The sequence below is a fragment of the Pleurodeles waltl genome, chromosome 5 (assembly GCF_031143425.1).
Source record: "Pleurodeles waltl isolate 20211129_DDA chromosome 5, aPleWal1.hap1.20221129, whole genome shotgun sequence".
In the NCBI taxonomy this organism is placed as follows: Eukaryota; Metazoa; Chordata; class Amphibia; order Caudata; family Salamandridae; genus Pleurodeles; species Pleurodeles waltl.
The window spans coordinates 721,948,547-721,975,228 of record NC_090444.1 but is presented as its reverse complement, the minus strand read 5'-3'; positions in this window follow the sequence as shown (position 1 = coordinate 721,975,228).

Genomic DNA, 26,682 nt, shown 5'->3' with positions numbered 1-26,682 from the left:
ACGTTCTGCCACAGAAATGTGAGGAACATGTGTTTTTTTAGCCAAATTTTGAGGTTTGCAAAGGATTCTGGGTAACAGAACCTGGTCAGAGCCCCACAAGTCACCTCATCTTGGATTCCCCTAGGTCTCTAGTTTTCAAAAATGCACAGGTTTGGTAGGTTTCCCTAGGTGCCCGCTGAGCTACAGGCCAAAATCCACAGGTAGGCACTGTTTTCTATGAAAAAATGTGATGTGTCCACGTTGAGTTTTGGGCCATTTCCTGTTGCGGACGCTAGGCCTACCCACACAAGTGAGGTATCATTTTTATCGGGAGACTTGGGGGAACGCTGGGTGGAAGGAAATTTGTGCCTCCTCTCAGATTCCAGAACTTTCTGCCACAGAAATGTGAGGAACATGTGTTTTTTTAGCCAAATTTTGAGGTTTGCAAAGGATTCTGGGTAACAGAACCTGGTCAGAGCACCACAAGTCACCCCATCTTGGATTCCCCTAGGTCTCTAGTTTTCAAAAATGCACAGGTTTGGTAGGTTTCCTTAGGTGCCGGCTGAGCTAGAGGCCAAAATCTACAGGTAGGCACTTTGCAAATAACACCTCTGTTTTCTTTAAAAAAATGTGATGTGTCTACGTTGCGCTTTGGGGCATTTCCTGTCACGGGCGCTAGGCCTACCCACACAAGTGAGGTATCATTTTTATCGGGAGACTTGGGGGAACGCTGGGTGGAAGGAAATTTGTGGCTCCTCTCAGATTCCAGAACGTTCTGCCACAGAAATGTGAGGAAAATATTTTTTTTAGCCATATTTTGAGGTTAGCAAAGGATTCTGGGTAACAGAACCTGGTCAGAGCCCCACACGTCACCCCATCTTGGATTCCCCTAGGTCTCTAGTTTTAAAAAATGCACAGGTTTGGTAGGTTTCCCTAGGTGCCAGCTGAGCTAGAGGCCAGAATCTACAGGTAGGCACTTTGCAAATAACAGCTCTGTTTTCTGTCAAAAAATGGGATGTGTCCACATTGCGCTTTGGGGCATTTCCTGTCGCGGGCGCTAGGCCTACCCACACGAGTGAGGTATCATTTTTATCAGGAGACTTGGGGGAACGCTGGGTGGAAGGAAATTTGTGGCTCTTCTCAGATTCCAGAACTTTCTGCCACAGAAATGTGAGGAACATGTGTTTTTTTAGCCAAATTTTGAGGTTTGCAAAGGATTCTGGGTAACAGAACCTGGTCAGAGCCCACAAGTCACCCCATCTTGGATTCCCCTAGGTCTCCAGTTTTCAAAAATGCACAGGTCAGGTAGGTTTCCCTAGGTGCCGGCTGAGCTAGAGGCCAAAATCTACAGGTAGGCACTTTGCAAAAAACAACTCTGTTTTCTTTCAAAAAATGGGATGTGTCCACATTGCGCTTTGGGGCATTTCCTGTCGCGGGCGCTAGGCCTACCCACACAAGTGAGGTATCATTTTTATCGGGAGCCTTGGGGGAACGCTGGGTGGAAGGAAATTTGTGGCTCCTCTCAGATTCCAGAACTTTCTGCCACAGAAATGTGAGGAACATGTGTTTTTTTAGCCAAATTTTGAGGTTTGCAAAGGATTCTGGGTAACAGAACCTGGTCAGAGCCCCACAAGTCACCCCATCTTGGATTCCCCTAGGTCTCTAGTTTTCAAAAATGCACAGGTTTGGTAGGTTTCCCTAGGTGCCGGCTGAGCTAGAGGCCAAAATCCACAGGTAGGCACTTTGCAAAAAACACCTCTGTTTTCTTTCAAAAAATGGTATGTGTCCACGTTGCGCTTTGGGGCATTTCCTGTCGCGGGCGCTAGGCCTACCCACACAAGTGAGGTATCATTTTTATTGGGAGACTTGGGGGAACGGTGGGTGGAAGGAAATTTGTGGGTCCTCTCAGAATCCAGAACGTTCTGCCACAGAAATGTGAGGAACATGTTTTTTTTTAGCCAAATTTTGAGGTTTGCAAAGGATTCTGGGTAACAGAACCTGGTCCGAGCCCCACAAGTCACCCCATCTTGGATTCCCCCTAGGTCTCTAGTTTTCAAAAATGCACAGGTTTGGTAGGTTTCCCTAGGTGCCGGCTGAGCTAGAGGCCAAAATCTACAGGTAGGCACTTTACAAAAAACACCTCTGTTTTCTTTCAAAAAATGGGATGTGTCCACGTTGCGCTTTGTGGCATTTCCTGTCGCGGGCGCTAGGCCTACCCACACAAGTGAGGTATCATTTTTATCGGGATACTTGGGGGAACGTTGGGTGGAAAGAAATTTGTGCCTCCTCTCAGATTCCAGAACTTTCTGCCAAAGAAATGTGAGGAACATGTGTTTTTTTAGCCAAATTTTGAGGTTTGCAAAGGATTCTGGGTAACAGAACCTGGTCAGAGCCCACAAGTCACCCCATCTTGGATTCCCCTAGGTCTCTAGTTTTAAAAAATGCACAGGTTTGGTAGGTTTCCCTAGGTGCCGGCTGAGCTAGAGGCCAAAATCTACAGGTAGGCACTTTGCAAAAAACACCTCTGTTTTCTTTCAAAAAATTGGATGTGTCCACGTTGCGCTTTGGGGCATTTCCTGTCGCGGGCGCTAGGCCTACCCACACAAGTGAGGTATCATTTTTATCAGGAGACTTGGGGGAACGCTGGGTGGAAGGAAATTTGTGCCTCCTCTCAGATTCCAGAACTTTCTGCCACAGAAATGTGAGGAACATGTGTTTTTTTTAGACAAATTTTGAGGTTTGCAAAGGATTCTGGGTAACAGAACCTGGTCAGAGCCCCACAAGTCACCCCATCTTGGATTCTCCTAGGTCTCTAGTTTTAAAAAATGCACAGGTTTGGTAGGTTTCCCTAGGTGCCGGCTGAGCTAGAGGCCAAAATCTACAGGTAGGCACTTTGCAAAAAACACCTCTGTTTTCTTTAAAAAAATGGGATGTGTCCACATTGCGCTTTGTGGCATTTCCTGTCACGGGCGCTAGGCCTACTCACACAAGTGAGGTATCATTTTTATCGGGAGACTTGGGGGAACGCTGGGTGGAAGGAAATTTGTGCCTCCTCTCAGATTCCAGAACGTTCTGCCACAGAAATGTGAGGAACATGTGTTTTTTTAACCAAATTTTGAGGTTTGCAAAGGATTCTGGGTAACAGAACCTTGTCAGAGCCCACAAGTCAACCCATCTTGGATTCCCCTAGGTCTCTAGTTTAAAAAAATGCACAGGTTTGGTAGGTTTCCTTAGGTGCCGGCTGAGCTAGAGGCCAAAATCTACAGGTAGGCACTTTGCAAAAAACACCTCTGTTTTCTTTCAAAAAATGGGATGTGTCCACGTTGCGCTTTGGGGCATTTCCTGTCGCGGGCGCTAGGCCTACCCACACAAGTGAGGTATCATTTTTATCAGGAGACTTGGGGGAACGCTGGGTGGAAGGAAATTTGTGCCTCCTCTCATATTCCAGAACTTTCTGCCACAGAAATGTGAGGAACATGTGTTTTTATAGCCAAATTTTGAGGTTTGCAAAGGATTCTGGGTAAGAGAACCTGGTCAGAGCCCACAAGTCACCCCATCTTGGATTCCCCTAGGTCTCTTGTTTTAAAAAATGCACAGGTTTGGTAGGTTTCCCTAGGTGCCGGACGAGCAAGAGGCCAAAATCTACAGGTAGGCACTTTGCAAAAAACACCTATGTTTTCTTTCAAAAAATGGGATGTGTTCACGTTACGCTTTGCGGCACTTCTTGTCGCGGCCGCTAGCCCTACCCACACAAGTGAGGTATCATTTTTATCGGGAGACTTGGGGGAACGCTGGGTGGAAGGAAATTTGTGCCTCCTCTCAGATTCCAGAACTTTCTGCCACAGAAATGTGAGGAACATGTGTTTTTTTAGCCAAATTTTGAGGTTTGCTAAGGATTCTGGGTAACAGAACCTGGTCAGAGCCCTACAAGTCACCCCATCTTGGATTCTCCTAGGTCTCTAGTTTTCAAAAATGCACAGGTTTGGTAGGTTTCCCTAGGTGCCGGCTGAGCTAGAGGCCAAAATCTACAGGTAGGCACTTTGCAAAAAACACCTCTGTTTTCTTTAAAAAAATGGGATGTGTCCACTTTGTGCTTTGTGGCATTTCCTGTCGCGGGCGCTAGGCCTACCCACACAAGTGAGGTATCATTTTTATCGGGAGACTTGGGGGAACGCTGGGTGGAAAGAAATGTGTGCCTCCTCTCAGATTCCAGAACTTTCTGCCACAGAAATGTGAGGAACATGTTTTTTTTTGTCCAAATTTTGAGGTTTGCAAAGGATTCTGGGTAACAGAACCTGGTCAGAGCCCACAAGTCACCCCATCTTGGATTCCCCTAGGTCTCTAGTTTTCAAAAATGCACAGGTTTGGTAGGTTTCCCTAAGTGCCGGCTGAGCTAGAGGCCAAAATCTACAGGTAGGCACTTTGCAAAAAACACCTCTGTTTTCTTTCAAAAAATGGGATGTGTCCACGTTGTGCTTTGTGGCATTTCCTGTCACGGGCGCTAGGCCTACTCACACAAGTGAGGTATCATTTTTATCGGGAGACTTGGGGGAACGCTGGGTGGAAGGAAATTTGTGGGTCATCTCAGATTCCAGAACGTTCTGCCACAGAAATGTGAGGAACATGTTTTTTTTTAGCCAAATTTTGAGGTTTGCAAATGATTCTGGGTAACAGAACCTGGTCAGAGCCCCACAAGTCACCCCATCTTGGATTCCCCTAGGTCTCTAGTTTTCAAAAATGCACAGGTTTGGTAGGTTTCCCAAGGTGCCGGCTGAGCTAGAGGCTAAAATCTACAGGTAGGCACTTTGCAAAAAACACCTCTGTTTTCTTTCAAACAATGGGATGTGTTCACGTTGCGCTTTGCGGCATTTCCTGTCGCGGGCGCTAGCCCTACCCACACAAGTGAGGTATCATTTTTATCGGGAGACTTGGGGGAACGCTCGGTGGAAGGAAATTTGTGCCTCCTCTCAGATTCCAGAATGTTCTGCCACAGAAATGTGAGGAACATGTGTTTTTTTAGCAAAATTTTGAGGTTTGCAAAGGATTCTGGGTAACAGAACCTGGTCAGAGCCCACAAGTCACCCCATCTTGGATTCCCCTAGGTCTCTAGTTTCAAAAATGCACAGGTTTGGTAGGTTTCCCTAGGTGCCGGCTGAGCTAGAGGCCAAAATCTACAGGTAGGCACTTTGCAAAAAACACCTCTGTTTTCTTTCCAAAAATGGGATGTGTCCACGTTGTGCTTTGTGGCATTTCCTGTCACGGGCGCTAGGCCTACTCACACAAGTGAGGAATCATTTTTATCGGAGAGACTTGGGGGAACGCTGGGTGGAAGGAAATTTGTGCCTCCTCTCAGATTCCAGAACTTTCTGCCACAGAAATGTGAGGAACATGTGTTTTTTTAGCCAAATTTTGAGGTTTGCTAAGGATTCTGGGTAACAGAACCTGGTCAGAGCCCTACAAGTCACCCCATCTTGGATTCTCCTAGGTCTCTAGTTTTCAAAAATGCACAGGTTTGGTAGGTTTCCCTAGGTGCCGGCTGAGCTAGAGGCCAAAATCTACAGGTAGGCACTTTGCAAAAAACACCTCTGTTTTCTTTCAAAAAATGGGATGTGTCCACGTTGCGCTTTGTGGCATTTCCTGTCACGGGCGCTAGGCCTACTCACACAAGTGAGGTATCATTTTTATCGGGAGACTTGGGGGAACGCTGGGTGGAAGGAAATTTGTGCCTCCTCTCAGATTCCAGAACGTTCTGCCACAGAAATGTGAGGAACATGTGTTTTTTTAACCAAATTTTGAGGTTTGCAAAGGATTCTGGGTGACAGAACCTGGTCAGAGCACCACAAGTCACCCCATCTTGGATTCCCCTAGGTCTCTAGTTTTCAAAAATGCACAGGTTTGGTAGGTTTCCCTAGGTGCCGGCTGAGCTAGAGGCCAAAATCTACAGGTAGGCACTTTGCAAATAACACCTCTGTTTTCTTTAAAAAAATGTGATGTGTCCACGTTGCGCTTTGGGGCATTTCCTGTCGCGGGCGCTAGGCCTACCCACACAAGTGAGGTATCATTTTTATCGGGAGACTTGGAGGAACGCTGGGTGGAAGGAAATTTGTGGCTCCTCTCAGATTCCAGAACGTTCTGCCACAGAAATGTGAGGAACATGTGTTTTTTTAGCCAAATTTTGAGGTTTGCAAAGGATTCTGGGTAACAGAACCTGGTCAGAGCCCCACAAGTCACCCCATCTTGGATTCCCCTAGGTCTCTAGTTTTCAAACATGCACAGGTTTGGTAGGTTTCCCTAGGTGCCGGCTGAGCTAGAGGCCAAAATCTACAAGTAGGCACTTTGCAAAAAACACCTCTGTTTTCTTTCAAAAAATGGGATGTTTCCACGTTGCACTTTGGGGCATTTCCTGTCGCGGGCGCTAGGCCTACCCACACAAGTGAGGTATCATTTTTATCGGGAGACTTGGGGGAACGCTGGGTGGAAGGAAATTTGTGGCTCCTCTCAGATTCCAGAACTTTCTGCCACAGAAATGTGAGGAACATGTGTTTTTTTTAGCCAAATTTTGAGGTTTGCAAAGGATTCTGGGTAACAGAACCTGGTCAGAGCCCACAAGTCACCCCATCTTGGATTCCCCTAGGTCTCCAGTTTTAAAAAATGCACAGGTCTATTAGGTTTCCCTAGGTGCCGGCTGAGCTAGAGGCCAAAATCTACAGGTAGGCACTTTGCAAAATACACCTCTTTTCTTAAAAAAAATGGGATGTGTCCACGTTGCGCTTTGTGGCATTTCCTGTCGCGGGCGCTAGGCCTACCCACACAAGTGAGGTATCATTTTTATCGGGAGACTTGGGGGAACGGTGGGTGGAAGGAAATTTGTGGCTCCTCTCAGATTCCAGAACGTTCTGCCACAGAAATGTGAGGAACATGTGTTTTTTTAGCCAAATTTTGAGGTTTGCAAAGGATTCTGGGTAACAGAACCTGGTCAGAGCCCACAAGTCACCTCATCTTGGATTCCCCTAGGTCTCTAGTTTTCAAACATGCACAGGTTTGGTAGGTTTCCCTAGGTGCCGGCTGAGCTAGAGGCCAAAATCTACAGGTAGGCACTTTGCAAAAAACACCTGTTTTCTTTCAAAAAATGGGATGTGTCCACGTTGCGCTTTGGGGCATTTCCTGTCGCGGGCGCTAGGCCTACCCACACAAGTGAGGTATCATTTTTATCGGGAGACTTGGGGGAACGGTGGGTGGAAGGAAATTTGTGGCTCCTCTCAGATTTCAGAACGTTCTGCCACAAAAATGTGAGGAACATGTGTTTTTTTAGCCAAATTTTGAGGTTTGCAAAGGATTCTGGGTAACAGAACCTGGTCAGAGCCCACAAGTCACCTCATCTTGGATTCCCCTAGGTCTCTAGTTTTCAAAAATGCACAGGTTTGGTAGGTTTCCCTAGGTGCCGGCTGAGCTAGAGGCCAAAATCTACAGGTAGGCACTTTGCAAATAACACCTCTGTTTTCTTTAAAAAAATGTGATGTGTCCACGTTGCGCTTTGGGGCATTTCCTGTCGCGGGCGCTAGGCCTACCCACACAAGTGAGGTATCATTTTTATCGGGAGACTTGGGGGAACGCTGGGTGGAAGGAAATTTGTGGCTCCTCTCAGATTCCAGAACGTTCTGCCACAGAAATGTGAGGAACATGTGTTTTTTTAGCCAAATTTTGAGGTTTGCAAAGGATTCTGGGTAACAGAACCTGGTCAGAGCCCCACAAGTCACCCCATCTTGGATTCCCCTGGGTCTCTAGTTTTCAGAAATGCACAGGTTTGGTAGGTTTCCTTAGGTGCCGGTTGAGCTAGATGCCAAAATCTACAGGTAGGCACTTTGCAAAAAACACCTCTGTTTTCTTTAAAAAAATGTGATGTGTCCACGTTGCGCTTTGGGGCATTTCCTGTCGCGGGCGCTAGGCCTACCCACACAAGTGAGGTATCATTTTTATCGGGAGACTTGGGGGAACGCTGGGTGGAAGGAAATTTGTGGCTCCTCTCAGATTCCAGAACGTTCTGCCACAGAAATATGAGGAACATGTGTTTTTTTAGCCAAATTTTGAGGTTTGCAAAGGATTCTGGGTAACAGAACCTGGTCAGAGCCCCACAAGTCACCCCATCTTGGATTCCCCTGGGTCTCTAGTTTTCAGAAATGCACAGGTTTGGTAGGTTTCCTTAGGTGCCGGCTGAGCTAGATGCCAAAATCTACAGGTAGGCACTTTGCAAAAAACACCTCTGTTTTCTTTCAAAAAATGTGATGTGTCCACGTTGCGCTTTGGGGCATTTCCTGTTGCGGGCGCTAGGCCTACCCACACAAGTGAGGTATCATTTTTATCGGGAGACTTGGGGGAATGCTGGGTGGAAGGAAATTTGTGCCTCCTCTCAGATTCCAGAACTTTCTGCCACAGAAATGTGAGGAAAATTTGTTTTTTTAGCCATATTTTGAGGTTAGCAAAGGATTCTGGGTAACAGAACCTGGTCAGAGCCCCACACGTCACCCAATCTTGGATTCCCCTAGGTCTCTAGTTTTAAAAAAATGCACAGGTTTGGTAGGTTTCCCTAGGTGCCGGCTGAGCTATAGGCCAGAATCTACAGGTAGGCACTTTGCAAAAAACAGCTCTGTTTTCTGTCAAAAAATGGGATGTGTCCACATTGCGCTTTGGGGCATTTCCTGTCGCGGGCGCTAGGCCTACCCACACAAGTGAGGTATCATTTTTATCGGCAGACTTGGGGGAACGCTGGGTGGAAGGAAATTTGTGGCTCTTCTCAGATTCCAGAACTTTCTCCCACAGAAATGTGAGGAACATGTGTTTTTTTAGCCAAATTTTGAGGTTTGCAAAGGATTCTGGGTAACAGAACCTGGTCAGAGCCCACAAGTCACCCCATCTTGGATTCCCCTAGGTCTCCAGTTTTCAAAAATGCACAGGTCTGGTAAGTTTCTCTAGGTGCCGGCTGAGCTAGAGGCCAAAATCTACAGGTAGGCACTTTGCAAAAAACAACTCTGTTTTCTTTCAAAAAATGGGATGTGTCCACGTTGCGCTTTGGGGCATTTCCTGTCGCGGGCGCTAGGCCTACCCACACAAGTGAGGTATCATTTTTATCGGGAGCCTTGGGGGAACGCTGGGTGGAAGGAAATTTGTGGCTCCTCTCAGATTCCAGAACTTTCTGCCCCAGAAATGTGAGGAACATGTGTTTTTTTAACCAAATTTTGAGGTTTGCAAAGGATTCTGGGTAACAGAACCTGGTCAGAGCACCACAAGTCACCCCATCTTGGATTCCCCTAGGTCTCTAGTTTTCAAAAATGCACAGGTTTGGTAGGTTTCCCTAGGTGCCGGCTGAGCTAGAGGCCAAAATCTACAGGTAGGCACTTTGCAAAAAACACCTCTGTTTTCTTTCAAAAAATGGGATGTGTCCACGTTGCGCTTTGGAGCATTTCCTGTCGCTGCTGCTAGGCCTACCCACACAAGTGAGGTATCATTTTTATCGGGAGACTTGGGGGAACGCTGGGTGGAAGGAAATTTGTGCCTCCTCTCAGATTCCAGAACTTTCTGCCACAGAAATGTGAGGAACATGTGTTTTTTTAGCCAAATTTTGAGGTTTGCAAAGGATTCTGGGTAACAGAACCTGGTCAGAGCACCACAAGTCACCCCATCTTGGATTCCCCTAGGTCTCTAGTTTTCAAAAATGCACAGGTTTGGTAGGTTTCCCTAGGTGCCGGCTGAGCTAGAGGCCAAAATCTACAGGTAGGCACTTTGCAAATAACACCTCTGTTTTCTTTCAAAAAATGTGATGTGTCCACGTTGCGCTTTGGGGCATTTCCTGTCGCGGGCGCTAGGCCTACCCACACAAGTGAGGTATCATTTTTATCGGGAGACTTGGGGGAACGCTGGGTGGAAGGAAATTTGTGGCTCCTCTCAGATTCCAGAACTTTCTGCCACAGAAATGTGAGGAACATGGGTTTTTTTTAGCGAAATTTTGAGGTTTGCAAAGGATTCTGGGTAACAGAACCTGGTCAGAGCCCACAAGTCACCCCATATTGGTTTCCCCTAGGTCTCTAGTTTTAAAAAATGCACAGGTTTGGTAGGTTTCCCGAGGTGCCGGCTGAGCTACAGACCAAAATCCACAGGTAGGCACTGTTTTCTATGAAAAAATGTGATGTGTCAGCGGTGTGTTTTGGGCCATTTCCTGTTGTGGACGCTAGGCCTACCCACACAAGTGAGGTATCATTTTTATCGGAGACTTGGGGGAACGCTGGGTGGAAGGAAATGTGTGCCTCCTCTCAGATTCCAGAACGTTCTGCCACAGAAATGTGAGGAACATGTGTTTTTTTAGCCAAATTTTGAGGTTTGCAAAGGATTGTGGGTAACAGAACCTGGTCAGAGCCCACAAGTCACCCCATCTTGGATTCCCCTAGGTCTCTAGTTTTCAAAAATGCACAGGTTTGGTAGGTTTCCCTAGGTGCCGGCTGAGCTAGAGGCCAAAATCTACAAGTAGGCACTTTGCAAAAAACACCTCTGTTTTCTTTCAAAAAATGGGATGTTTCCACGTTGCACTTTGGGGCATTTCCTGTAGCGGGCGCTAGGCCTACCCACACAAGTGAGGTATCATTTTTATCGGGAGACTTGGGGGAACGCTGGGTGGAAGGAAATTTGTGCCTCCTCTCAGATTCCCGAACTTTCTGCCACAGAAATGTGAGGAACATGTGTTTTTTTAGCCAAATTTTGAGGTTTGCAAAGGATTCTGGGTAACAGAACCTGGTCAGAGCACCACAAGTCACCCCATCTTGGATTCCCCTAGGTCTCTAGTTTTAAAAAATGCACAGGTTTGGTAGGTTTCCCTAGGTGCCGGCTGAGCTAGAGGCCAAAATCTACAGGTAGGCACTTTGCAAATAACACCTCTGTTTTCTTTCAAAAAATGTGATGTGTCCACGTTGCGCTTTGGGGCATTTCCTGTCGCGGGCGCTAGGCCTACCCACACAAGTGAGGTATCATTTTTATCGGGAGACTTGGGGGAACACTGGGTGGAAGGAAATTTCTGGCTCCTCTCAGATTCCAGAACGTTCTGCCACAGAAATGTTAGGAACATGTGTTTTTTTAGCCAAATTTTGAGGTTTGCAAAGGATTCTGGGTAACAGAACCTGGTCAGAGCCCCACAAGTCACCCCATCTTGGATTCCCCTAGGTCTCTAGTTTTAAAAAATGCACAGGTTTGGTAGGTTTCCCTAGGTGCCGGCTGAGCTAGAGGCCAAAATCTACAAGTAGGCACTTTGCAAAAAACACCTCTGTTTTCTTTCAAAAAATGGGATGTATCCACGTTGCACTTTGGGGGCATTTCCTGTCACGGGCGCAAGGCCTACCCACACAAGTGAGGTATCAATTTTTATCAGGAGACTTGGGGGAACGCTGGGTGGAAGGAAATTTGTGGCTCCTCTCAGATTCCAGAACTTTCTGCCACAGAAATGTGAGGAACATGTGTTTTTTTTAGCCAAATTTTGAGGTTTGCAAAGGATTCTGGGTAACAGAACCTGGTCAGAGCCCACAAGTCACCCCATATTGGATTCCCCTAGGTCTCTAGTTTTAAAAAATGCACAGGTTTGGTAGGTTTCCCGAGGTGCCGGCTGAGCTACAGACCAAAATCCACAGGTAGGCACTGTTTTCTATGAAAAAATGTGATGTGTCAGCGTTGTGTTTTGGGCCATTTCCTGTTGTGGACGCTAGGCCTACAGACACAAGTGAGATATCATCTTTATCGGAGACTTGGGGGAACGCTGGGTGGACGGAAATTTGTGCCTCCTCTCAGATTCCAGAACGTTCTGCCACAGAAATGTGAGGAACATGTGTTTTTTTAGCCAAATTTTGAGGTTTGCAAAGGATTCTGGGTAACAGAACCTGGTCAGAGCCCACAAGTCACCCCATCTTGGATTCCCCTAGGTCTCTAGTTTTCAAAAATGCACAGGTTTGGTAGGTTTCCCTAGGTGCCGGCTGAGCTAGAGGCCAAAATCTACAAGTAGGCACTTTGCAAAAAACACCTCTGTTTTCTTTCAAAAAATGGGATGTTTCCACGTTGCACTTTGGGGCATTTCCTGTCGCGGGCGCTAGGCCTACCCACACAAGTGAGGTATCATTTTTATCGGGAGACTTGGGGGAACGCTGGGTGGAAGGAAATTTGTGCCTCCTCTCAGATTCCCGAACTTTCTGCCACAGAAATGTGAGGAACATGTGTTTTTTTAGCCAAATTTTGAGGTTTGCAAAGGATTCTGGGTAACAGAACCTGGTCAGAGCACCACAAGTCACCCCATCTTGGATTCCCCTAGGTCTCTAGTTTTAAAAAATGCACAGGTTTGGTAGGTTTCCCTAGGTGCCGGCTGAGCTAGAGGCCAAAATCTACAGGTAGGCACTTTGCAAATAACACCTCTGTTTTCTTTCAAAAAATGTGATGTGTCCACGTTGCGCTTTGGGGCATTTCCTGTCGCGGGCGCTAGGCCTACCCACACAAGTGAGGTATCATTTTTATCGGGAGACTTGGGGGAACGCTGGGTGGAAGGAAATTTGTGGCTCCTCTCAGATTCCAGAACGTTCTGCCACAGAAATGTTAGGAACATGTGTTTTTTTAGCCAAATTTTGAGGTTTGCAAAGGATTCTGGGTAACAGAACCTGGTCAGAGCCCCACAAGTCACCCCATCTTGGATTCCCCTAGGTCTCTAGTTTTAAAAAATGCACAGGTTTGGTAGGTTTCCCTAGGTGCCGGCTGAGCTAGAGGCCAAAATCTACAAGTAGGCACTTTGCAAAAAACACCTCTGTTTTCTTTAAAAAAATGGGATGTATCCACGTTGCACTTTGGGGGCATTTCCTGTCACGGGCGCTAGGCCTACCCACACAAGTGAGGTATCATTTTTATCAGGAGACTTGAGGGAACGCTGGGTGGAAGGAAATTTGTGGCTCCTCTCAGATTCCAGAACTTTCTCCCACAGAAATGTGAGGAACATGTGTTTTTTTTAGCCAAATTTTGAGGTTTGCAAAGGATTCTGGGTAACAGAACCTGGTCAGAGCCCACAAGTCACCCCATATTGGATTCCCCTAGGTCTCTAGTTTTAAAAAATGCACAGGTTTGGTAGGTTTCCCGAGGTGCCGGCTGAGCTACAGACCAAAATCCACAGGTAGGCACTGTTTTCTATGAAAAAATGTGATGTGTCAGCGTTGTGTTTTGGGCCATTTCCTGTTGTGGACGCTAGGCCTACCCCCACAAGTGAGATATCATCTTTATCGGAGACTTGGGGGAACGCTGGGTGGACGGAAATTTGTGCCTCCTCTCAGAATCCAGAACGTTCTGCCACAGAAATGTGAGGAACATGTGTTTTTTTAGCCAAATTTTGAGGTTTGCAAAGGATTCTGGGTAACAGAACCTGGTCAGAGCCCACAAGTCACCCCATCTTGGATTCCCCTAGGTCTCTAGTTTTCAAAAATGCACAGGTTTGGTAGGTTTCCCTAGGTGCCGGCTGAGCTAGAGGCCAAAATCTACAAGTAGGCACTTTGCAAAAAACACCTCTGTTTTCTTTCCAAAAATGGGATGTTTCCACGTTGCACTTTGGGGCATTTCCTGTCGCGGGCGCTAGGCCTACCCACACAAGTGAGGTATCATTTTTATCGGGAGACTTGGGGGAACGCTGGGTGGAAGGACATTTGTGGCTCCTCTCAGATTCCAGAACTTTCTGCCACAGAAATGTGAGGAACATGTGTTTTTTTTAGCCAAATTTTGAGGTTTGCAAAGGATTCTGGGTAACAGAACCTGGTCAGAGCCCACAAGTCACCCCATCTTGGATTCCCCTAGGTCTCCAGTTTTCAAAAATGCACAGGTCTGGTAGGTTTCCCTAGGTGCCGGCTGAGCTAGAGGCCAAAATCTACAGGTAGGCACTTTGCAAAATACACCTCTCTTTTCTTAAAAAAAATGGGATGTGTCCACGTTGCGCTTTGTGGCATTTCCTGTCGCGGGCGCTAGGCCTACCCACACAAGTGAGGTATCATTTTTATCAGGAGACTTGGGGGAACGCTGGGTGGAAGGAAATTTGTGCCTCCTCTCAGATTCCAGAACTTTCTGCCACAGAAATGTGAGGAACATGTGTTTTTTTTAGCCAAATTTTGAGGTTTGCAAAGGATTCTGGGTAACAGAACCTGGTCAGAGCCCACAAGTCACCCCATCTTGGAGTCCCCTAGGTCTCCAGTTTTCAAAAATGCACAGGTCTGGTAGGTTTCCCTAGGTGCCGGCTGAGCTAGAGGCCAAAATCTACAGGTAGGCACTTTGCAAAATACACCTCTCTTTTCTTAAAAAAAATGGGATGTGTCCACGTTGCGCTTTGTGGCATTTCCTGTCGCGGGCGCTAGGCCTACCCACACAAGTGAGGTATCATTTTTATCAGGAGACTTGGGGGAACGCTGGGTGGAAGGAAATTTGTGCCTCCTCTCAGATTCCAGAACTTTCTGCCACAGAAATGTGAGGAACATGTGTTTTTTTTAGCCAAATTTTGAGGTTTGCAAAGGATTCTGGGTAACAGAACCTGGTCAGAGCCCACAAGTCACCCCATCTTGGATTCCCCTAGGTCTCCAGTTTTCAAAAATGCACAGGTCTGGTAGGTTTCCCTAGGTGCCGGCTGAGCTAGAGGCCAAAATCTACAGGTAGGCACTTTGCAAAATACACCTCTCTTTTCTTAAAAAAATGGGATGTGTCCACGTTGCGCTTTGTGGCATTTCCTGTCGCGGGCGCTAGGCCTACCCACACAAGTGAGGTATCATTTTTATCAGGAGACTTGGGGGAACGCTGGGTGGAAGGAAATTTGTGCCTCCTCTCAGATTCCAGAACTTTCTGCCACAGAAATGTGAGGAACATGTGTTTTTTTAGCCAAATTTTGAGTTTTGCAAAGGATTCTGGGTAACAGAACCTGGTCAGAGCCCACAAGTCACCCCATCTTGGATTCCCCTAGGTCTCCAGTTTTCAAAAATGCCGGCTGAGCTAGAGGCCAAAATCTACAGGTAGGCACTTTGCAAAAAACACCTCTGTTTTCTTTCAAAAAATGGGATGTGTCCACGTTGCGCTTTGGGGCATTTCCTGTCGCGGGCGCTAGGCCTACCCACACAAGTGAGGTATCATTTTTATCGGGAGACTTGGGGGAACGGTGGGTGGAAGGAAATTTGTGGCTCCTCTCAGATTCCAGAAAGTTCTGCCACAGAAATGTGAGGAACATGTGTTTTTTTAGCCAAATTTTGAGGTTTGCAAAGGATTCTGGGTAACAGAACCTGGTCAGAGCCCACAAGTCACCTCATCTTGGATTCCCCTAGGTCTCTAGTTTTCAAAAATGCACAGGTTTGGTAGGTTTCCCTAGGTGCCGGCTGAGCTAGAGGCCAAAATCTACAGGTAGGCACTTTGCAAAAAACACCTCTGTTTTCTTTAAAAAAATGGGATGTGTCCATGTTGCGCTTTGGGGCATTTCCTGTCGCGGGCGCTACGCCTACCCACACAAGTGAGGTATCATTTTTATCAGGAGACTTGGGGGAACGCTGGGTGGAAGGAAATTTGTGCCTCCCCTCAGATTCCAGAACTTTCTGCCACAGAAATGTGAGGAACATGTGTTTTTGTTAGACAAATTTTGAGGTTTGCAAAGGATTCTGGGTAACAGAACCTGGTCAGAGCCCACAAGTCACCCCATCTTGGATGCCCCTAGGTCTCTAGTTTTAAAAAATGCACAGGTTTGGTAGGTTTCCCTAGGTGCCCGCTGAGCTACAGGCCAAAATCCACAGGTAGGCACTGTTTTCTATGAAAAAATGTGATGTGTCCACGTTGAGTTTTGGGCCATTTCCTGTTGCGGACGCTAGGCCTACCCACACAAGTGAGGTATCATTTTTATCGGGAGACTTGGGGGAACGCTGGGTGGAAGGAAATTTGTGCCTCCTCTCAGATTCCAGAACTTTCTGCCACAGAAATGTGAGGAACATGTGTTTTTTTAGCCAAATTTTGAGGTTTGCAAAGGATTCTGGGTGACAGAACCTGGTCAGAGCACCACAAGTCACCCCATCTTGGATTCCCCTAGGTCTCTAGTTTTCAAAAATGCACAGGTTTGGTAGGTTTCCCTAGGTGCCGGCTGAGCTAGAGGCCAAAATCTACAGGTAGGCACTTTGCAAATAACACCTCTGTTTTCTTTAAAAAAATGTGATGTGTCCACGTTGCGCTTTGGGGCATTTCCTGTCGCGGGCGCTAGGCCTACCCACACAAGTGAGGTATCATTTTTATCGGGAGACTTGGAGGAACGCTGTTTGGAAGGAAATTTGTGGCCCCTCTCAGATTCCAGAACGTTCTGCCACAGAAATGTGAGGAACATGTGTTTTTTTAGCCAAATTTTGAGGTTTGCAAAGGATTCTGGGTAACAGAACCTGGTCAGAGCCCCACAAGTCACCTCATCTTGGATTCCCCTAGGTCTCTAGTTTTCAAAAATGCACAGGTTTGGTAGGTTTCCCTAGGTGCCCGCTGAGCTACAGGCCAAAATCCACAGGTAGGCACTGTTTTCTATGAAAAAATGTGATGTGTCCACGTTGAGTTTTGGGCCATTTCCTGTTGCGGACGCTAGGCCTACCCACACAAGTGAGGTATCATTTTTATCGGGAGACTTGGGGGAACGCTGGGTGGAAGGAAATTTGTGCCTCCTCTCAGATTCCAGAACTTTCTGCCACAGAAATGTGAGGAACATGTGTTTTTTTAGCCAAATTTTGAGGTTTGCAAAGGATTCTGGGTAACAGAACCTGGTCAGAGCCCACAAGTCACCCCATCTTGGATTCCCCTAGGTCTCCAGTTTTCAAAAATGCACAGGTCTGGTAGGTTTCCCTAGGTGCCGGCTGAGCTAGAGGCCAAAATCTACAGGTAGGCACTTTGCAAAAAACACCTCTGTTTTCTTTAAAAAAAATGGGATGTGTCCACGTTGCGCTTTGGGGCATTTCCTGTCGCGGGCGCTAGGCCTACCCACACAAGTGAGGTATCATTTTTATCGGGAGACTTGGGGGAACGGTGGGTGGAAGGAAATTTGTGGCTCCTCTCAGATTCCAGAACGTTCTGCCACAGAAATGTGAGGAACATGTGTTTTTTTTAGCCAAATTTTGAGGTTTGCAAAGGATTCTGGGTAACAGAACCTGGTCAGAGCCCACAAGTCACCTCATCTTGGATTCCCGTAGGTCTCTAGTTTTCAAAAATGCACAGGTTTGGTAGGTTTCCCTAGGTGCCGGCTGAGCTAGAGGCCAAAATCTACAGGTAGGCACTTTGCAAAAAACACCTCTGTTTTCTTTAAAAAAATGGGATGTGTCCATGTTGCGCTTTGGGGCATTTCCTGTCGCGGGCGCTACGCCTACCCACACAAGTGAGGTATCATTTTTATCAGGAGACTTGGCGGAACTCTGGGTGGAAGGAAATTTGTGCCTCCCCTCAGATTCCAGAACTTTCTGCCACAGAAATGTGAGGAACATGTGTTTTTGTTAGACAAATTTTGAGGTTTGCAAAGGATTCTGGGTAACAGAACCTGGTCAGAGCCCACAAGTCACCCCATCTTGGATTCCCCTAGGTCTCTAGTTTTAAAAAATGCACAGGTTTGGTAGGTTTCCCTAGGTGCCCGCTGAGCTACAGGCCAAAATCCACAGGTAGGCACTGTTTTCTATGAAAAAATGTGATGTGTCCACGTTGAGTTTTGGGCCATTTCCTGTTGCGGACGCTAGGCCTACCCACACAAGTGAGGTATCATTTTTATCGGGAGACTTGGGGGAACGCTGGGTGGAAGGAAATTTGTGCCTCCTCTCAGATTCCAGAACTTTCTGCCACAGAAATGTGAGGAACATGTGTTTTTTTAGCCAAATTTTGAGGTTTGCAAAGGATTCTGGGTGACAGAACCTGGTCAGAGCACCACAAGTCACCCCATCTTGGATTCCCCTAGGTCTCTAGTTTTCAAAAATGCACAGGTTTGGTAGGTTTCCCTAGGTGCCGGCTGAGCTAGAGGCCAAAATCTACAGGTAGGCACTTTGCAAATAACACCTCTGTTTTCTTTAAAAAAATGTGATGTGTCCACGTTGCGCTTTGGGGCATTTCCTGTCGCGGGCGCTAGGCCTACCCACACAAGTGAGGTATCATTTTTATCGGGAGACTTGGAGGAACGCTGTTTGGAAGGAAATTTGTGCCTCCTCTCAGATTCCAGAACGTTCTGCCACAGAAATGTGAGGAACATGTGTTTTTTTAGCCAAATTTTGAGGTTTGCAAAGGATTCTGGGTAACAGAACCTGGTCAGAGCCCCACAAGTCACCTCATCTTGGATTCCCCTAGGTCTCTAGTTTTCAAAAATGCACAGGTTTGGTAGGTTTCCCTAGGTGCCCGCTGAGCTACAGGCCAAAATCCACAGGTAGGCACTGTTTTCTATGAAAAAATGTGATGTGTCCACGTTGAGTTTTGGGCCATTTCCTGTTGCGGACGCTAGGCCTACCCACACAAGTGAGGTATCATTTTTATCGGGAGACTTGGGGGAACGCTGGGTGGAAGGAAATTTGTGCCTCCTCTCAGATTCCAGAACTTTCTGCCACAGAAATGTGAGGAACATGTGTTTTTTTAGCCAAATTTTGAGGTTTGCAAAGGATTCTGGGTAACAGAACCTGGTCAGAGCACCACAAGTCACCCCATCTTGGATTCCCCTAGGTCTCTAGTTTTCAAAAATGCACAGGTTTGGTAGGTTTCCTTAGGTGCCGGCTGAGCTAGAGGCCAAAATCTACAGGTAGGCACTTTGCAAATAACACCTCTGTTTTCTTTAAAAAAATGTGATGTGTCTACGTTGCGCTTTGGGGCATTTCCTGTCACGGGCGCTAGGCCTACCCACACAAGTGAGGTATCATTTTTATCGGGAGACTTGGGGGAACGCTGGGTGGAAGGAAATTTGTGGCTCCTCTCAGATTCCAGAACGTTCTGCCACAGAAATGTGAGGAAAATATTTTTTTTAGCCATATTTTGAGGTTAGCAAAGGATTCTGGGTAACAGAACCTGGTCAGAGCCCCACACGTCACCCCATCTTGGATTCCCCTAGGTCTCTAGTTTTAAAAAATGCACAGGTTTGGTAGGTTTCCCTAGGTGCCAGCTGAGCTAGAGGCCAGAATCTACAGGTAGGCACTTTGCAAATAACAGCTCTGTTTTCTGTCAAAAAATGGGATGTGTCCACATTGCGCTTTGGGGCATTTCCTGTCGCGGGCGCTAGGCCTACCCACACGAGTGAGGTATCATTTTTATCAGGAGACTTGGGGGAACGCTGGGTGGAAGGAAATTTGTGGCTCTTCTCAGATTCCAGAACTTTCTGCCACAGAAATGTGAGGAACATGTGTTTTTTTAGCCAAATTTTGAGGTTTGCAAAGGATTCTGGGTAACAGAACCTGGTCAGAGCCCACAAGTCACCCCATCTTGGATTCCCCTAGGTCTCCAGTTTTCAAAAATGCACAGGTCAGGTAGGTTTCCCTAGGTGCCGGCTGAGCTAGAGGCCAAAATCTACAGGTAGGCACTTTGCAAAAAACAACTCTGTTTTCTTTCAAAAAATGGGATGTGTCCACGTTGCGCTTTGGGGCATTTCCTGTCGCGGGCGCTAGGCCTACCCACACAAGTGAGGTATCATTTTTATCGGGAGCCTTGGGGGAACGCTGGGTGGAAGGAAATTTGTGGCTCCTCTCAGATTCCAGAACTTTCTGCCACAGAAATGTGAGGAACATGTGTTTTTTAGCCAAATTTTGAGGTTTGCAAAGGATTCTGGGTAACAGAACCTGGTCAGAGCCCCACAAGTCACCCCATCTTGGATTCCCCTAGGTCTCTAGTTTTCAAAAATGCACAGGTTTGGTAGGTTTCCCTAGGTGCCGGCTGAGCTAGAGGCCAAAATCCACAGGTAGGCACTTTGCAAAAAACACCTCTGTTTTCTTTCAAAAAATGGTATGTGTCCACGTTGCGCTTTGGGGCATTTCCTGTCGCGGGCGCTAGGCCTACCCACACAAGTGAGGTATCATTTTTATTGGGAGACTTGGGGGAACGGTGGGTGGAAGGAAATTTGTGGGTCCTCTCAGAATCCAGAACGTTCTGCCACAGAAATGTGAGGAACATGTTTTTTTTTAGCCAAATTTTGAGGTTTGCAAAGGATTCTGGGTAACAGAACCTGGTCCGAGCCCCACAAGTCACCCCATCTTGGATTTCCCCTAGGTCTCTAGTTTTCAAAAATGCACAGGTTTGGTAGGTTTCCCTAGGTGCCGGCTGAGCTAGAGGCCAAAATCTACAGGTAGGCACTTTACAAAAAACACCTCTGTTTTCTTTCAAAAAATGGGATGTGTCCACGTTGCGCTTTGTGGCATTTCCTGTCGCGGGCGCTAGGCCTACCCACACAAGTGAGGTATCATTTTTATCGGGATACTTGGGGGAACGTTGGGTGGAAAGAAATTTGTGCCTCCTCTCAGATTCCAGAACTTTCTGCCAAAGAAATGTGAGGAACATGTGTTTTTTTAGCCAAATTTTGAGGTTTGCAAAGGATTCTGGGTAACAGAACCTGGTCAGAGCCCACAAGTCACCCCATCTTGGATTCCCCTAGGTCTCTAGTTTTAAAAAATGCACAGGTTTGGTAGGTTTCCTTAGGTGCCGGCTGAGCTAGAGGCCAAAATCTACAGGTAGGCACTTTGCAAAAAACACCTCTGTTTTCTTTCAAAAAATTGGATGTGTCCACGTTGCGCTTTGGGGCATTTCCTGTCGCGGGCGCTAGGCCTACCCACACAAGTGAGAGATCATTTTTATCAGGAGACTTGGGGGAACGCTGGGTGGAAGGAAATTTGTGCCTCCTCTCAGATTCCAGAACTTTCTGCCACAGAAATGTGAGGAACATGTGTTTTTTTTTAGACAAATTTTGAGGTTTGCAAAGGATTCTGGGTAACAGAACCTGGTCAGAGCCCCACAAGTCACCCCATCTTGGATTCTCCTAGGTCTCTAGTTTTAAAAAATGCACAGGTTTGGTAGGTTTCCCTAGGTGCCGGCTGAGCTAGAGGCCAAAATCTACAGGTAGGCACTTTGCAAAAAACACCTCTGTTTTCTTTAAAAAAATGGGATGTGTCCACATTGCGCTTTGTGGCATTTCCTGTCACGGGCGCTAGGCCTACTCACACAAGTGAGGTATCATTTTTATCGGGAGACTTGGGGGAACGCTGGGTGGAAGGAAATTTGTGCCTCCTCTCAGATTCCAGAACGTTCTGCCACAGAAATGTGAGGAACATGTGTTTTTTTAACCAAATTTTGAGGTTTGCAAAGGATTCTGGGTAACAGAACCTTGTCAGAGCCCACAAGTCAACCCATCTTGGATTCCCCTAGGTCTCTAGTTTAAAAAAATGCACAGGTTTGGTAGGTTTCCTTAGGTGCCGGCTGAGCTAGAGGCCAAAATCTACAGGTAGGCACTTTGCAAAAAACACCTCTGTTTTCTTTCAAAAAATGGGATGTGTCCACGTTGCGCTTTGGGGCATTTCCTGTCGCGGGCGCTAGGCCTACCCACACAAGTGAGGTATCATTTTTATCAGGAGACTTGGGGGAACGCTGGGTGGAAGGAAATTTGTGCCTCCTCTCATATTCCAGAACTTTCTGCCACAGAAATGTGAGGAACATGTGTTTTTATAGCCAAATTTTGAGGTTTGCAAAGGATTCTGGGTAAGAGAACCTGGTCAGAGCCCACAAGTCACCCCATCTTGGATTCCCCTAGGTCTCTTGTTTTAAAAAATGCACAGGTTTGGTAGGTTTCCCTAGGTGCCGGACGAGCAAGAGGCCAAAATCTACAGGTAGGCACTTTGCAAAAAACACCTATGTTTTCTTTCAAAAAATGGGATGTGTTCACGTTACGCTTTGCGGCACTTCTTGTCGCGGCCGCTAGCCCTACCCACACAAGTGAGGTATCATTTTTATCGGGAGACTTGGGGGAACGCTGGGTGGAAGGAAATTTGTGCCTCCTCTCAGATTCCAGAACTTTCTGCCACAGAAATGTGAGGAACATATGTTTTATTAGCCAAATTTTGAGGTTTGCAAAGGATTCTGGGTAACAGAACCTGGTCAGAGCCCACAAGTCACCCCATCTTGGATTCCCCTAGGTCTCTATTTTTCAAAAATGCACAGGTCTGGTAGGTTTCCCTAGGTGTCGGCTGAGCTAGAGGCCAAAATCTACAGGTAGGCACTTTGCAAAAAACACCTCTGTTTTCTTTAAAAAAATGGGATGTGTCCACTTTGTGCTTTGTGGCATTTCCTGTCGCGGGCGCTAGGCCTACCCACACAAGTGAGGTATCATTTTTATCGGGAGACTTGGTGGAACGCTGGGTGGAAAGAAATGTGTGCCTCCTCTCAGATTCCAGAACTTTCTGCCACAGAAATGTGAGGAACATGTTTTTTTTTGTCCAAATTTTGAGGTTTGCAAAGGATTCTGGGTAACAGAACCTGGTCAGAGCCCACAAGTCACCCCATCTTGGATTCCCCTAGGTCTCTAGTTTTCAAAAATGCACAGGTTTGGTAGGTTTCCCTAAGTGCCGGCTGAGCTAGAGGCCAAAATCTACAGGTAGGCACTTTGCAAAAAACACCTCTGTTTTCTTTCAAAAAATGGGATGTGTCCACGTTGTGCTTTGTGGCATTTCCTGTCACGGGCGCTAGGCCTACTCACACAAGTGAGGTATCATTTTTATCGGGAGACTTGGGGGAACGCTGGGTGGAAGGAAATTTGTGGGTCATCTCAGATTCCAGAACGTTCTGCCACAGAAATGTGAGGAACATGTTTTTTTTTAGCCAAATTTTGAGGTTTGCAAATGATTCTGGGTAACAGAACCTGGTCAGAGCCCCACAAGTCACCCCATCTTGGATTCCCCTAGGTCTCTAGTTTTCAAAAATGCACAGGTTTGGTAGGTTTCCCAAGGTGCCGGCTGAGCTAGAGGCTAAAATCTACAGGTAGGCACTTTGCAAAAAACACCTCTGTTTTCTTTCAAACAATGGGATGTGTTCACGTTGCGCTTTGCGGCATTTCCTGTCGCGGGCGCTAGCCCTACCCACACAAGTGAGGTATCATTTTTATCGGGAGACTTGGGGGAACGCTCGGTGGAAGGAAATTTGTGCCTCCTCTCAGATTCCAGAACGTTCTGCCACAGAAATGTGAGGAACATGTGTTTTTTTAGCAAAATTTTGAGGTTTGCAAAGGATTCTGGGTAACAGAACCTGGTCAGAGCCCACAAGTCACCCCATCTTGGATTCCCCTAGGTCTCTAGTTTCAAAAATGCACAGGTTTGGTAGGTTTCCCTAGGTGCCGGCTGAGCTAGAGGCCAAAATCTACAGGTAGGCACTTTGCAAAAAACACCTCTGTTTTCTTTCCAAAAATGGGATGTGTCCACGTTGTGCTTTGTGGCATTTCCTGTCACGGGCGCTAGGCCTACTCACACAAGTGAGGAATCATTTTTATCGGAGAGACTTGGGGGAACGCTGGGTGGAAGGAAATTTGTGCCTCCTCTCAGATTCCAGAACTTTCTGCCACAGAAATGTGAGGAACATGTGTTTTTTTAGCCAAATTTTGAGGTTTGCTAAGGATTCTGGGTAACAGAACCTGGTCAGAGCCCTACAAGTCACCCCATCTTGGATTCTCCTAGGTCTCTAGTTTTCAAAAATGCACAGGTTTGGTAGGTTTCCCTAGGTGCCGGCTGAGCTAGAGGCCAAAATCTACAGGTAGGCACTTTGCAAAAAACACCTCTGTTTTCTTTCAAAAAATGGGATGTGTCCACGTTGCGCTTTGTGGCATTTCCTGTCACGGGCGCTAGGCCTACTCACACAAGTGAGGTATCATTTTTATCGGGAGACTTGGGGGAACGCTGGGTGGAAGGAAATTTGTGCCTCCTCTCAGATTCCAGAACGTTCTGCCACAGAAATGTGAGGAACATGTGTTTTTTTAACCAAATTTTGAGGTTTGCAAAGGATTCTGGGTAACAGAACCTTGTCAGAGCCCACAAGTCAACCCATCTTGGATTCCCCTAGGTCTCTAGTTTTAAAAAATGCACAGGTTTGGTAGGTTTCCTTAGGTGCCGGCTGAGCTAGAGGCCAAAATCTACAGGTAGGCACTTTGCAAAAAACACCTCTGTTTTCTTTCAAAAAATGGGATGTGTCCACGTTGCGCTTTGGGGCATTTCCTGTCGCGGGCGCTAGGCCTACCCACACAAGTGAGGTATCATTTTTATCAGGAGACTTGGGGGAACGCTGGGTGGAAGGAAATTTGTGCCTCCTCTCAGATTCCAGAACTTTCTGCCACAGAAATGTGAGGAACATGTGTTTTTTTAGCCAAATTTTGAGGTTTGCAAAGGATTCTGGGTAAGAGAACCTGGTCAGAGCCCACAAGTCACCCCATCTTGGATTCCCCTAGGTCTCTTGTTTTAAAAAATGCACAGGTTTGGTAGGTTTCCCTAGGTGCCGGACGAGCAAGAGGCCAAAATCTACAGGTAGGCACTTTGCAAAAAACACCTATGTTTTCTTTCAAAAAATGGGATGTGTTCACGTTACGCTTTGCGGCACTTCTTGTCGCGGGCGCTAGCCCTACCCACACAAGTGAGGTATCATTTTTATCGGGAGACTTGGGGGAACGCTGGGTGGAAGGAAATTTGTGCCTCCTCTCAGATTCCAGAACTTTCTGCCACAGAAATGTGAGGAACATATGTTTTATTAGCCAAATTTTGAGGTTTGCAAAGGATTCTGGGTAACAGAACCTGGTCAGAGCCCACAAGTCACCCCATCTTGGATTCCCCTAGGTCTCTATTTTTCAAAAATGCACAGGTCTGGTAGGTTTCCCTAGGTGCCGGCTGAGCTAGAGGCCAAAATCTACAGGTAGGCACTTTGCAAAAAACACCTCTGTTTTCTTTCAAAAAATGGGATGTGTCCACGTTGTGCTTTGTGGCATTTCCTGTCGCGGGCGCTAGGCCTACCCACACAAGTGAGGTATCATTTTTATCGGGAGACTTGGGGGAACGCTGGGTGGAAAGAAATGTGTGCCTCCTCTCAGATTCCAGAACTTTCTGCCACAGAAATGTGAGGAACATGTTTTTTTTTGTCCAAATTTTGAGGTTTGCAAAGGATTCTGGGTAAGAGAACCTGGTCAGAGCCCACAAGTCACCCCATCTTGGATTCCCCTAGGTCTCTAGTTTTCAAAAATGCACAGGTTTGGTAGGTTTCCCTAAGTGCCGGCTGAGCTAGAGGCCAAAATCTACAGGTAGGCACTTTGCAAAAAACACCTCTGTTTTCTTTCAAAAAATGGGATGTGTCCACGTTGTGCTTTGTGGCATTTCCTGTCACGGGCGCTAGGCCTACTCACACAAGTGAGGTATCATTTTTATCGGGAGACTTGGGGGAACGCTGGGTGGAAGGAAATTTGTGGGTCATCTCAGATTCCAGAACGTTCTGCCACAGAAATGTGAGGAACATGTTTTTTTTTAGCCAAATTTTGAGGTTTGCAAATGATTCTGGGTAACAGAACCTGGTCAGAGCCCCACAAGTCACCCCATCTTGGATTCCCCTAGGTCTCTAGTTTTCAAAAATGCACAGGTTTGGTAGGTTTCCCAAGGTGCCGGCTGAGCTAGAGGCTAAAATCTACAGGTAGGCACTTTGCAAAAAACACCTCTGTTTTCTTTCAAACAATGGGATGTGTTCACGTTGCGCTTTGCGGCATTTCCTGTCGCGGGCGCTAGCCCTACCCACACAAGTGAGGTATCATTTTTATCGGGAGACTTGGGGGAACGCTCGGTGGAAGGAAATTTGTGCCTCCTCTCAGATTCCAGAACGTTCTGCCACAGAAATGTGAGGAACATGTGTTTTTTTAGCAAAATTTTGAGGTTTGCAAAGGATTCTGGGTAACAGAACCTGGTCAGAGCCCACAAGTCACCCCATCTTGGATTCCCCTAGGTCTCTAGTTTAAAAAATGCACAGGTTTGGTAGGTTTCCCTAGGTGCCGGCTGAGCTAGAGGCCAAAATCTACAGGTAGGCACTTTGCAAAAAACACCTCTGTTTTCTTTCCAAAAATGGGATGTGTCCACGTTGTGCTTTGTGGCATTTCCTGTCACGGGCGCTAGGCCTACTCACACAAGTGAGGAATCATTTTTATCGGAGAGACTTGGGGGAACGCTGGGTGGAAGGAAATTTGTGCCTCCTCTCAGATTCCAGAACTTTCTGCCACAGAAATGTGAGGAACATGTGTTTTTTTAGCCAAATTTTGAGGTTTGCAAAGGATTCTGGGTAACAGAACCTGGTCAGAGACCGCAAGTCACCCCATCTTGGATTCCCCTAGGTCTCTAGTTTTAAAAAATGCACAGGTCTGGCAGGTTTCCCTAGGTGCCGGCTGAGCTAGAGGCCAAAATCTACAGGTAGGCACTTTGCAAAAACCACCTCTGTTTTCTTTCAAAAAATTGGATGTGTCCACGTTGCACTTTGGGGCATTTCCTGTCTCGGGTGCTAGGCCTACCCACACAAGTGAGGTATCATTTTTATCGGGAGACTTGGGGGAACGGTGGGTGGAAGGAAATTTGTGGCTCCTCTCAGATTCCAGAACGTTCTGCCACAGAAATGTGAGGAACATGTTTTTTTTTGTCCAAATTTTGAGGTTTGCAAAGG